We start from the raw sequence: 14,152 nt of genomic DNA on the forward strand, positions 1-14,152 counted from the left end.
ATGGTCCCCAGGCTGGAGTGCAAAGCTATTCGCAGGCACAATTAGAGTGTGCTGCTGCCTCGAACTCCTGGCTTCTAGCCATCCATCCTCTTGTCTCGGCCTCCAAGTAGCTGGGACAACGGGTAGGTGGCATTGCACCCCACTGGAGGTAACATTTTAACAGAGACCTGCTGACACGGAGCCAGCCTTTTGAAATACCTGAGCAGAAAATATTACAGGTAGAAGGCATGGCAAGGGTAAAAGCTTTGTGCAGAAAAAGGTGTCCTGCTCAACGAACAACAAGGAAGCCAGCACGGTTGGAGCAGAGTGAGCGAGGGAGAGAGTAGAAAGAGTTGAGGTGGGGGCTGGGCACGGTGGCTCACGCCTATAATCCCAGCACTTTGGGAGGCCGAGGCGGGTGGATCATGAGGTCAAGAGATCAAGACCATCCTGGTCAACAAGGTGAAACCCCGTCTCTACTAAAAATACAAAAATTAGCTGGGCATGGTGGTGCGCACCTGTAGTCCCAGCTACTCGGGACGCTGAGGCAGGAGAATTGCTTGATCCCAGGAAGCGGAGGTTGCGGTGAGCCGAGATCATGCCATTGCACTCCAGCCTGGCTAACAACAGCGAAACTCCGTCTCAAAAAAAAAAAAAAAAAAAAGAAAGAGTTGAGGTGGGAGCAATGTACAAACCTAGGCCATATAGGGTCTCACAGGTCATAGCAAGGCCTTGCAAATTTATACCACATGTGATAAGAAACCCTCTGGAACGTTTTAAGCTGGGGGGTGGGGAGTGTGTGTGTTTGTGTATGTGTGTGCGATGTGTCTCCCTTCACAAGTTGTTTGTACAGCAGAGCCTTTTCTGGCCACTGCCCTTTTCTCCTCTTTTCCCACAGTGAACCTAGTAGCCCTGGTAGACCCCTGATGTGGCTCTCTGGCTGTTTATTTATCATCTAAACTGGGGGCTCTTCCAGGTCCAGGAGCTGCTCTGATCTGCTTCAATGTCCCCAGCACCCTACTGGGCATTGACAAATGTCAACACATGATTGAGCAATTTAAAGCAGAGAAAAATATTGAATTATTCTGACACCGCTTTGCATGATTTGTAAAGTTCTCTGGATTTTGCTACTTTACTATTTATTTATGTATTTATTTGGAGATGGAATCTTGTTCTGTTGCCCAGGCTGGAGTGCAATGGTGCAATCTCAGCTCACTGCAACCTCCGCCTCCCAGGTTCAAGCCATTCTCCTGCCTCAACCTCCTGGGTAGCTGGGACTACAGGCACCCACCACCACTCCCGGCTAATTTTTGTATTTTTAGTAGAGGGGGAATTTCACCATGTTGCCCAGATTGGTCTTGATCTCCTAACCTCATGATCCACCCGCCTTGGCCTCCCAAAATGCTGGGATTACAAGCATGAGCCACCACCACGCCCAGCCTATTTTATTATTCTTTATGTATTTATTTATTTTTGAGACAGGGTCTTGCTCTGTCACCCAGGCTGGAGTGCAAGTACTATGATCATAGCTCACTGCAGCTTCAACCTCCTAGGCTCAAGTGATTCTCCTGTCTAAGCCTCCCAAGTAGCTGGAAACACAGGTGCATCACCATGCCTGGTTAATTTTTTTTTGTCTTTTGGTAGAGATAGGGTCTCACTGTGTGACCCAGCCTGGACTCAAACTCCTGACGTCAAGCGATCCTGCTGCCTCAGCTTCCCAAGTAGCTGGAACTACTATACCAAGCTAATTTTTAAATTTTTGTGGAAATGGAGGTCTTGCTATGTTGCTCAGGATGGTCTCTAACCCCTGGGCTCAAGTGATCCTCCCACCTTGGCCTCCCAAATTGCTGGAATTTCAGGCATGAGCCACTGTGCCTAGCTAGGTTTTGCTGCTTTAAAATGGACAATTTTGGCCAGGCGTGGTGGCTCATGCCTATAATCCCAGCACTTTGGGAGGCTGAGGCAGGTGGATCACAAGGTCAGGAGTTCAAGACCACCAGCCTGGCCAAAATGGTGAAACCTCATCTCTACTAAAAATACAAAAATTAGCTGAGTGTGGTGGCAGGCGCCTGTAATCCCAGCTACTTGGGAGGCTAAGGCAGAGAATTGCTTGAACTCGGGAGGCGAAGTTTGCAGTAAACTGAGATCACGCCACTGCACTCCAGCCTGGGCAATAGGGCGAGACTCCATCTCAATAAATAAATAAAGTGGACAGCTTTTCCAAGGTTTTCTTCTTGGCAGTTTTTATTAATCCAGAAGTCACTGGCTGGCTGTCCCAACATGCTGCACCATAGTCTTTTATCCTTGGTAACTTCTCCTGATCTTCAGCATTCAGTCTGAGCGCCTGTGTCAGAGCAATTCACTTGAGCTCTCTGGGCCCCAGTATCCTCACTTCCCATGGTGGTGATATGGTCAGGCACGGTGGCTCACACCTGTAATCCTAGCAGTTTGGGAGGCCAGGGTGGGCAGGTCACCCCAGGTCAGGAGTTTGAGACCAGCCAGGCCAAAATGGCAAACCCCATCTCTACTAAAAATACAAAAGTTAGCAGGGCATGATGGTGCACACCTGTAGTACTAGCTACTCGGGAGACTGAGGCAGGAGAATCAATTGAACTCGGGAGGCAGAGATTGCAGTGAGCAGAGACTGCACCACTGCACTCCAGCCTGGGCAACAAGAGCAAAACTCCGTCTCAAAAATAATAATAATAATAATCCAAAAATTAGCCAGATGTGATGGCACAGACCTGTAATCCCAGCTACTCAGAAGGCTGAGACAAGAGAATCACTTGAACCTGGGAGACAGAGGTTGCAGTGAGCCAAGATGGTGCCACTATACCCAGCCTGGGCAACAGAGCAAGACTGTGTCTCAAAAGTAAAATAATAAAATGGGCCAGGTATGGTGGCTCACACCTGTAATCCCAGCACTTTGAGAGGCCGGGTGGGCAGAGCACCTGAGGTCAGGAGTTTGAGACCAGCCGTGTCCAACATGGTGAAACCCCATCTCTACTAAAAATACAAAAAAAATTAGCCAGGTGTAGTGGTGCCTGCCTGTTGTCCTTGGGAGGCTGAAGCAGGCTAATCACTTGAATTCAGGAGGCAGAGGTTGCAGTGAGCCAAGGTCACACCAATGCACTCCAGCCTGAGTGACAGAGTGAGATTCCATCTCAAAAAAATATAAATAAATAAATAAATAAAATGGTGATGATAAATCCTACCTCTGAGTTCTTGTGAGAATCAGATGTGAAAGTGATTTATAAAGCACTCCTTCAGCCAGATGCAGTGGCACGTACCTGTAGTCCCAGCTACTCCGGAGGCTGAGGCAGGAGGATCACTTGAGCCCAGGAGTTTGAGTCCATCCTGGGCAATGTAGCAACATTCCATCTCTTAAAATAAACAACCAACAAACTTAAAAACAAATAAATAAAGTGCTCCTTTACATTACAAAGGAATAACTGACATTACATATCCATTGCCAGGTGAGATAAATTTCATGTGGTGACTTGAAGCACTTTTTTATTAGGTGCTATAAAGGAAATGAAGGTTTGTCTATTCATTTATTCAAAACTGAATACATCAATTTTAACTTCCAGAGTATGACCATAGGGACCCAGAGATGAACCAGTGCACCAGGAGCTCCCAGTTCTGTGTGTGTGGCTGGAGGAACACCCACAGGAAGACAACCACACATCACACGAACACGTAATCTCCTATCCTTCCTCTTCCTTGTGCCACACTAGCCACAACTGCTTTCTAGAGCCTTCCTGCACACAGGCTGCATTGCACCCCTCTGCCCACAGTGACTCTTTTGGAAGAGGGGCAGTTGACCACATCCAGGGCAATCGGGGCCAATAACACTCAGTGGATTTTTTTAGGATGGAAGGAGCATGAAGACAGATTAAAGCATGTCTAGAATTGTTGGTGGACTTCTCATCTCCTTGAGAGAACCTATGTGAGAGTGAAGCTGTCTTTTGCCATGCCTGCTGCTGTAACAAAATGCCTTAGACAGGGTCATTTATAAACAATAGAAATTTTTTCTGTTTTTGAGATTGAGTCTCGCTCAGCTGCCCAGGCTGGAGTGCAGTGGTGCGATCTCAGCTCACTGCAACCACCATCTCCCAGGTTGAGGCAATTCTCCCGTCTCAGCCTCCTGAGTAGCTGGGATTACAGGCACCTGCCATCATGCCTGGCTAATTTTTGTATTTTAGTAGAGGCGGGGTTTCACCATGTTGGCCCGGCTGGTCTTGAACTCCTGACCTCAGGTGATCTGCCAGCCTCAGCTTCCCAAAGGGCTAGGATTACAGGCTTGAGCCACTGCACCCGGCTAAACAATAGAAATTTATTCCTCACAGTTCTGGCAGCTGAGAAGTCCAAGATCGAAGCACTGGAAGATTCAATGTCTGGTGAGGGCTTGTTCTTTGCTTCCAAAATGGTGCATTCTGGCTGAGTCTTCCCACAGCAGAGGGAGCGGGAAGGATGATCAGGTTCCCTCAAGCCCTTTGTAAAGCCGCTGATCTCATTCATGAGGGTAGAGCCCTAATCACCTCCCAAAGGTGATTAATACCATCTTAATACCATCACCTTGATGGTTAAGTTCCAATGTAGTCTCCATGTATCTTTGGAACCTGTCAGCTGTGTCAGTCGCCCTTTCTAGCCGTGGAAGAGCATATTCTTGTTTATTGACAAAGCTGTCACCATTTCATTGGTATCAGATTCTGACCTGTACAAGTAACATTCTTCACCATTAAAAACCTGGAGGGTTCCAGGTTATTGGGCAAACTTTTCTAAACTATTGTTCAAATGTTTCTAGAAAAAAAAAAAGGAGTTCCAACATAGAAATTTTGGGAAGGGGCACCAGCATTCAGACCATAGCAGAATCCAAGTCAAAATAGAGGAAAACGAGGAAATGAAAAGAGACTTGTCTGAGTGACACAATTTTGGGCACCCACATTCAGCCATTTCAGAAGCTATCTGCTCCCCTCCCACTCCCTCTTAGGCCCCCAACCCCACTTTTAGGCCTTCACCACTTGCTGAATGGAAAGTCACAGCTGCACCCGGGGGCTGCCTCAGCGGCAGCTGCAGCAACATCAGTGCCCAGGTCCAGCCTGAGTGGACTCAGAGGCTTTGGCTTCTCCAGTGACTGCCCAGATGAGCCAGGTAATATGACATAGAAATGTGGGGAGTGAACATTCCCATGAGTAAACTCTGACCAGCAAGACTGAGGATTCAGAAAGGAACTGAGGATTAATATCTTTTACTTTTCCTCTTCCCAAGAGACTGTTCAGCATGACCTCCCTGGAGATGTCTCATCTAGGTTATCAGAATTAGTGAATACAAATACTTGTATTAAAACATTCTTTGCGGCCGGGCGCAGTGGCTCAAGCCTGTAATCCCAGCACTTTGGGAGGCCGAGGCGGGCGGAACACGAGGTCAAGAGATCAAGACCATCCTGGCCAACATGGTGAAACCCTGTCTCTACTAAAAATACAAAAATTAGCTGGGCATGGTGGTGTGTGCCTGTAGTCCCAGCTACTCAGGAGGCTGAGGCAGGAGAATTGCTTGAACCCGGGAGGCAGAGGTTGCAGTGAGCTGAGATTGTGCCACTGTACTCCAGCCTGGCGCCTGGCGACAGAGTGAGACTCTGTCTCAAAAAAAAAAAAAAAAAAAAAATTCTTTGCGTTCATCTAAAATTCAAATTTAACCAGGCATCCTATATTTGATCTGGCAGCTCAAACCCAACAACCATGTTTGCTGAGACTCTGCAGCCAGTTTGATGACACTCGATCTTGTCTTCGCTTTTCCTCCTTCACTCAGTTCTTTACTCACTCCTCTCTCTCCTTTACTCTTACTTCCCTGGGCTTTCTTTTCTATGGGACAAACAAAGAAAAACAAGCCAACTCAAGTAGGATTTCTGTCACTTGCATCTGAAGAATTCTTACAACAAAATATAGGGCCAGGCACAGTGGCTCACACCTGTAATCTCAGCACTTTGGGAGGCTGAGGTGGGTGGATCACGAGGTCAGGAGTTCAAGACCAGCCTGGCCAATATGGTGAAACCCTGACTCTACTAAAAATACACACACACACACACACACACACACACACACACACACACACACAAAATACTAGTTGGGCGTGGTGGTGCGTGCCTGTAGTCCCAGCTACTTGGGAGGCTGAGGCAGGAGAACTGCTTGAACCCAGGAGGCAGAGGTTGCAGTAAGCCAAGATTGTGCCACTGCACTCCAGCCTGGGAAATAAAGAGAGACACCATTTCAAAAAAATAAAAAAATGTAGCCTCAGTTCCTCCTCCTGTGGGATGAGGATGACAGTTTCTACCCCATTGACAGCTTTGGATAGATGATGCTATTGTTTGGATGTTTGTTCCCTTCAAATCTCATGTTAAAATGTAATCCACAGTGTTGGAGATGGGGTCTGATGGGGGATGTTTATCCTTCATGAATGGTTTGCTGCCCTCCTTCTGGTAATGAATGAGTTAATCTCCTTGAGTTCACACAAGATCTGGTTGTTTTTTTGTTTTTTGTTTTTTGTTTTTTTTGAGGCGGAGCTTCACTGTTGTTACCCAGGCTGGAGTGCAATGGTGTGATTTCGGCTCACTGCAACTTCCGCTTCCTGGGTTCAAGCAATTCTCCTGCCTCAGCCTCCTGAGTAGCTGGGATTACAGGCGCACACCACCATGCCCAGCTGATTTTTGTATTTTTAGTAGAGATGGGGTTTCACCTTGTTGACCAGGATGGTCTCAATCTCTTGACCTTGTGATCCACCCGCCTCAGCCTCCCAAAGTGCTGGGATTATAGGCTTGAGCCACCGCGCCCGGCAAGATCTGGTTGTTTAAAAGAACATGGCACCTCCTTGCTTCCTCTCTCGCATTACATTCCTGCTCCCCCTTGGCCTTCTGTCACAATTGGGAGCTTCCTCAGGGCCTCAGCAGAAGCAGATGCTGGCACCGCACTTCCTGTGCAGCCTGCAGAACTCTGAGCCAATTACCCAGACTCAGGTATTTCTTTACAGTGGCGCAAATGGACTGACACAGATGGGAAGAGCAAGTGGCCTGAGAAAGGACAGGCGATAACGCCAGGACCAATGGGCTACCCTAGTGGGCTTGAGCCCCAGAGCTGCCCCCTGCCACACTGAGCTCACGGGGCTGCTGGGAAATGGGGCCGCTTGCCCTGCTGTGGCTGTGAGTTCCTTCCATGTTCTCTCACTGGGATGATGTCTCCCCTGGCTCTGCTTCACCAGACCACAGCGCCTGCCTGCTTCAGACTTTGCCAGTCAGATTAACAAGCACCAGGGAGACCAGGAGGACCAGATGGACTGCCTTTACCCTGCCACTCTTTCTACAGTGTGGACTGCAGCCCTCCTCTGGCTCCATGCTGTGGGAGGCTTGGCCTGTCCTAACCTAACCAAAACTTGCCTCTCCCTGAGTGCACCTGCAATCCCCTTTGCCTAGAATGATCCTACCATGGCCTTTAAGGCCCTGCACTATGTGGCCTTTATCTATCTTTCATTTAGTTATTCACTCAACAAACACATCTTGGGCAGACTGTGTGGCAGGCACTGTTCTAGGCACTGTCTACCAAGAGACAGCAGTGAACAAAACAGACAGAAATCCCTGCCTTCATGGGACTTACAGCCTAGTGCAGAGATAGAAAATAAAGCATGTACAGAAGAGAAATATATAGCGTATCAGGCGATAAGTATGATCGGGGAAAATAGCGCAGGGACGAGGGGTGAAGACACACCCTGCCCCCATCTAGCCTCATTCTCTCCCCAATCGATCTATTCCCACCACACTGGTCTTCTTTCTTTCTCAAGTGCACCAAACTCCCTCCCACCTTAGGGCCTTTGTGCTTCTAGTTCCTCTATCTAGGAAAGTCTCCTCCTTCCCCTTCCCCACTGCAAAGTTCGTTGCGTGGCTGGATTCTTCTTACCATTGGAGTCTTGGCTCAAGTGACACTCCAGGGAGGCCCTGTTGAATCATCCGGTCCAGTACCTTTTCCCAGTTACTCTTTAACCCATTAGCTTGTTACACTGCTATATTTTCTCCATGTCGCCACTCTGAGAAATGCTCCTCTGTGCTTTATGTATTTACATGCTCAGTGTTTCTCCCCCTAGAATTTCAGCACCATGACAGTGAGGACTTTGTCTTGACTGTCTGTCCCTCCAATGCCTGGAACATAGTAGGCGGTAGGCATTCAGTGAGTAGTTATTGAGTTACTGATACAGTCATTGATCTTTTGTCCTTCCCCCACCCCCACCCCCAGTTCATCTTCTTTCACCTAAAGAACTCCTACTTTTCCTTTAAGACTAGTCTAGCCAGAGACCAGGCACGGTGGCTCACGCCTGTAATCCCAGCACTTTGGGAGGCCGGGGTGTGCAGATTGCAACATGGCAAAACCCCATTTCTACAAAAAATACAAAAGTTAGCTAGGTGTGGTGGCACAGGCTTGTAATTCCAGCTACTCAGGAGGCTGAGGTGGGAGGATGGCTTGAACCTGGGAGGCAGAGGTAGCAGTGAGCCGAGAGCACGCCACTTCTCCACTCCAGCCTGAGCGATACAGCCAGAACTTGCCTAAAAAAACCACACAAACAAAAAGACTATTCTAGTGGAGAGACACCAGTAAACACTACAATGTTGTATTAAGGCAACACTAGCTGCTGTAACAAATAGGCCTTCAAAGGAATTACATCTCAGACATAGTCAAAGCAGGTAGCTTTCCTCTATACGTTGATCCTGGACACTGGGCTCCAACCATCTTGTGGCGGCACCGTTCCTAAGGGTCATGTCATTGCCCAAAGACAGCTGGTAGCAGGACATTGATGGTGTGTAGATGACACATCCGCTTTTTAAAGGCCTTGGTGTGGAAGTGACACATAATGGGTTCTGCTTGCATTCCTTTAGCAAGAGCCAGTAGTATGACCACACCTAGATGTAAGAGGTGGTGGGAAACAGGGTGCCAGCTGGACAGCTGCTTTCCAGCAGCATCCACATGCTATAGAAGAGGGAGAAATAAGGTTGGGGGCAGTGGCTCACACCTGTAATCCTAGCACTTTGGAAGGCTGAGGCTGGTGGATCACCTGAGGTCAGGAGTTCGAGACCAGCCTGGCCAACATGGTGAAAACCCATTTCTACTAAAAATATGAAAAATTAGCTGGGCGTAGTGGCAGACACCTGTAATCCCAGCTGTTCGGGAGCCTGAGGCAGGAGAATCACTTGAACGGGGAGCCGGACCACTGCACTCCAGCCTGGGCAACAAGAGTGAAACTCTGTCAGAAAAAAAAAAGAAGAAGAGGGAGAATAAATTGTGCTTCAGAAACTGTATTTCTGGGCTGGGCACAGTGGTTCACATCTGTAACCCCTGCACTTTGGGAGGCTGAGGTGGGCAGATCACTTGAGGCCAGGAGTTCCAGACTAGCCTGGCCAACATGGTGAAACCCCATCTGTACTAAAAATACAAAAATTAGCTGGGCATCCTGGTGGGCACCTATAATCCCAGCTACTCAGGAGACTGAGGCAGGAGAATCACTTGAACTGGGGAGGTGGAGGTTGCAGTGAGCTGAGATTGTACCACTGCACTTCAGCCTAGGTGACAGAGCAAGACTTCATCTTAAAAAAAAAAAAAATTGTATTTCTTCCTCTGCCACAAATACAGTGTGGTAAAGGAAGCAAAGGAGCTAGGGTGACCCAGAAGAGGCACTTAATATAGCCAGAGAGACAGAGTAGTCAAAGAGGGCTTTCCCAAGGAGGCAGTGCTGAGATGGCTCGTGAAGGGTAAGAATCTGTTGGGCAAAGGAAGAGGAGGGTTGTTTCCGGCAAAGGGACCACTGTGTGCAGAGGTTTGGTGAAAAGAGAGCATGTAATAAATTGTCCCAGAAAATGCTTATATATTCATTGCCAAGGGGAGGGAGTTAGAGCAAAGGAAGCAGGAACAGCAAAGAAACCCAAGCAGAAAGATCAGGTCATGCCAGGTGGTGAAAGCCTGGACTCAAATGTTTGAGATGGACTTTTCCTGTTTTCCTGGTATTGACAATGGAGATCCAAAATTGACGAGAAATAGTGCTGTGGACCTCACGCTTAAGGATGATTCAAAGACTCTGTTGAGATTGGGGCAAGAACATGCCACAGGTATGTACAAAGAGGTGGCAGAACCAGCCCTACTACAATCACTCATCCCTCCCCACCCCCGAATATGAGCACAAGTGTGAGAAGAGATGACAGAGGGAATCCATCCTAGTCACTGCCCACTGGGGAATGCTGGGGTTTTCTTTCCTTCCTCACTATTGCCAAAGTGAGGAGATTCTAAAAGACTTATTCTTAAAGCCTGGGGGGCGATGCTATCAGCAGGGGAGATGGGTGTCTCATTTCCCAGTGGAACCTCCAAGGAGGCAACAGATGGGTCGATCCTGCCCTCTGCCTCCCTGGAGAGGGAAGGGAGAGGGAGGCAGCAGGGAGCTAGCTGTTAAGCCCCCTTGGGGAAGTAAACAACGAGGACTTTCCCAGAGTTCAGCACTGGGCTTGGGCCATTGTATTAGTTATGTATTGCTGCAATACAAAACACCTCAAAACTTAGTGGCAGAAAACAATAGTCATTTATTACCTCGGGATTTCTGTGAGCTAGGAGCTCCAACAGGGAATGATTTATCTCTACTACATGATGCTTGGGGCCTGCTGGAAATAGATGCTCGGTGCCACAAAGAAAAATTAATACTGAGACAAAAGATCTTTCAGCAACGCAATTTTTACCTCCTGGACTGTAGGAAGGGTATCCTTGCTAGCCATCGTGCCATGAGAGTACAAAGAACAAAGGAAAACACACAAATGGATTCCTTACGCATTTGGGGTCATCCTTACTGCTGTGTCTGATCTTCGTTGGCTGGAGCTAGACCTCACAATCTAAACCAAAACCCGATTGGCTAACAACTTAAAACTTTTCTAAACAGGTAAAAGCAATGGAGAGCTCGGACATGCCTGTGAGCACGTCCAGCACAGATATCTTGGTTAAACTACAAGGACATAGAATGTACTATGTGCCTGTAAGCATGGCATGTCTAACAGTTACATAGGATAGGGCTTAACAAAGTTATTAGCACACTTACTCTTTTTTTTTTTTTTTTGAAACTAAGTCTCGCTCTGTCACCAGGCTGGAGTGCAGTGGCGCAATCTCGGCTCACTGCAATCTCTGCCTCCCAGTTCAAGCGATTCTTCTGCCTCAGCCTCCCGAGTAGCTGGGACTACAAGTGTGCACCACCACACCCAGCTAATTTTTTTTTGTATTTTTAGTAGAGACGGGGTTTCACCATATTGGCCAGGATGGTCTCGATCTCTTGACCTTGTGATCTGCCTGCCTCAGCCTCCCAAAGTGCTGGGATTACAGGCGTGAGCCACCATGCCCATCTAGCACACTTATTCTTTAACAAGAAAGGAAACTTTAAAAAGGAAATTTTTTTACTTTCCACAGGGCCTCAGCTGAAAATCTCAAGGGCTGGGGCCCAGAGCCATCTGAAGCCTTGTCTGGGGCTGGAGGGCCTGCTTCCAAGGTGGCTCACTGGTGTGGCTGGCAAACTGGTGCTGACAACTCAGCTTCTCTTCACAGGGTTGCTTGAGTGTCCTCAAGGTAGGCAGCTGACCTTGCCCCGAGAGAACAAGCCAAAGGCCCAAGGCAGTGCCACAAGGTCTCATATGACCAAGCCTCAGAAGTCATGCACTGGCCCTCTGACAGAATGCTGCTTATCACCCAGGTCAGCTTTGATTCAGTGTGAGAGGAGACTACAGATGGACGTGAACGGCGGTGGGTACGGACCACTGGGGCCAAACTGGAGGCTGAAGACCACATGCATCTTGCTGGCTTCTCACCCAGGAGGACTGGCCTGGCAAGGGGGATCCCTGGAGAGGAGCTGAGAGGGTAAGAAGACATCAAACCCAAGACAGATCTCTCTCCTATGGCTCTGAGCTGAGGGAAGATCCCACAGGGTTCTGTGGACTCCTGGGCACACAGAGGGCACCAATGGCCAGTGAGCATAGCCTGAGAAGCAGAAGTGACCCTGTGTCATCTATGGAGAAGACCTCCTAGCCAGCCACTGTGGCTCAAACCAGTACTCCCAGAAGTTTGGGAGGCCAAGGGGGGCACATGGGTTGAGCCCAGGAATTTGAGACCAGCCTGGGCGACATGGTGAAACCTCACCTTTACAAGAAGTACAAAAATTATCTGGATGTGGTGGCGTGGGCCTGTGGTACTAGCTACTCGGGAGGCTGAGGCAGGAGGATCACTTGAGCCCAGGAGTTTGAGGCTGTAGTGAGCTATGACTGCACCACTGCACTTCAGTCTGAGCAAGAGTGAGAGCTTGTCTAAAGAAAAAAACAAAACAAAAAACACTCCTTTTCCAACTGCTGTCCAGTGTCACCTTTGCCATAAATCAGATGACAGTATGTGAATGCATCTATTTCTAGACTCCGTCCTGTCCTATTGATCTCTTCGCCTGTCCTTATGCCAATATCGCACTGTATTATATTTACATAATAGGTCCTAATAACTGGTGGTGTAAGTCCACCCACTTTTTCTTCCGCTGACAGATTGCCTTGGCACTCTGAGGTCATCTCCAGCCCTGACTGGGGAGGGATCCACTTTGAAGCTCAGCAGCTCATCCCCTGCCTGCTGGTGAGGCTGCTCTCGTTGGTATCTGGAGACATCAGTTCCTTGCCACGTGGACCTCTCCACAGGGCTGCTCATGCTCACGACATGGCAACCGGCTTCCCCAGGGGGAGGACACAAGTGACAGAGAGGAGGAGGGACCCAGAGTCACTATCATCTGAGCCATTGTGTCTTATCATAACTTAATATCAGAAGTGACATTCTATCACTTCTGCTGTATTGTGTTCGTTAGAAGTGAGGAAACAAATCTGGCCCACACCAGAGGGGAGAGGTTTACACAAGAGTGTGACTATCAGAAGGTGAGAATCACTGGGGTTCATCTTACAGGCTGCTAACTTACCACATGCACAAAACAGATTGCTTTGTAACCTACTTTTTATTATTATTATTAAGATGTAATTCGGCTGAGCATAGTGGCTCACACCTGTACTCCCAGCACTTTGGGAGGCTGAGGTGGGCAGATCACTTGAGGTCTTATATAACCAAGCCTCAGAAGTCATGGTTAAAGTACAAGGACATAGAATGTACTAAATGTGAATTCAGGAGTGTGCCATCTCGCCTGGCTAATTTTGTATTTTTAGTAGAAATGGGGTTTCACCATGTTGGCCAGGCTGGTCTTGAACTCCTGACCTCAGGTGATCCACCCACTTTGACCTCTCAAAGTGTTAGGATTACAGGCGTGAGCCATCCTGCCCAGCATAACTGTATGTCTTCTAATCTATGAAGGACATAGAACGTACTAAATGTGAATTCTAATCTATAGTCCAGGCTATAATTCACATACTACAAAATTTACACTTTTTTTTTTTTTGAGACGAAGTTTTGCTTTTGTTGCCCAGGCTGGAGAGCAATGGGGCAATCTCAGCTCACTGCAACCTCCGCCTCCGGGGTTCAAGTGATTCTCCTGCCTCAGCCTCCCTAGTAGCTGTAATTACAGGCATGCGCCACCACACCCAGCTAATTTTGTATTTTTGATAGATATGAGGTTTCTTCATGTTGGTCAGGCTGGTCTTGAACTCCCAACCTCAGGTGATCCCAGCCTCCCAAAGTGCTGGGATTACAAGCATGAGCTACTGGGCCAGGCCCAATTTTTTTTTTCTTTTTGAGACAGAGTCTCACTCTGTCACCCAGACTGGAGTACAGTGGCATGATCTTGGCACACTGCAACCTCCACTGCCTGGGTTCAAGCAATTCTCCTACCTCAGCCTCCTGAGTAGCTGGGATTATAGGCATGAGCCACTGTGCCCGGCCTCAGTTCTTTACTATTATTCATATGTCTATCCTGATGCTAACGTGATACCCTCTTAGGTACTCCCGAGTAGCTGGGATTACAGGCGTGTACCACCTTGCCTGGCTAATTTTGTATTTTTAGTAGAAATGGGGTTTCACCATGTTGGCGAGGCTGGTCTCGAACTCCTGACGTCAGGTGATCGACCCACTTTGACCTCTCAAAGTGTTGGGATTACAGGCGTATGCCACCCTGCCCAGCACAACTGTGTGTCTTCTAA

At 48.2% G+C, this 14,152-nt stretch overlaps 1 non-coding gene across 1 annotated transcript; it reads left to right on the forward strand.

The window, feature by feature from the left end:
- The first annotated feature begins 4,582 nt into the window (after positions 1–4,582).
- LOC135268941 (small nucleolar RNA SNORA24) lies at positions 4,583–4,713 on the forward strand. Its single transcript, XR_010337274.1, has one exon. It is a non-coding gene; the product is annotated as a small nucleolar RNA SNORA24 (small nucleolar RNA).
- The last annotated feature ends 9,439 nt before the right edge of the window (positions 4,714–14,152 follow it).

The sequence above is a fragment of the Aotus nancymaae genome, unplaced genomic scaffold (assembly GCF_030222135.1).
Source record: "Aotus nancymaae isolate 86718 unplaced genomic scaffold, 86718_ANA_hifiasm-v0.15.2.pri h1tg000046l, whole genome shotgun sequence".
Classification (NCBI taxonomy): domain Eukaryota; kingdom Metazoa; phylum Chordata; class Mammalia; order Primates; family Aotidae; genus Aotus; species Aotus nancymaae.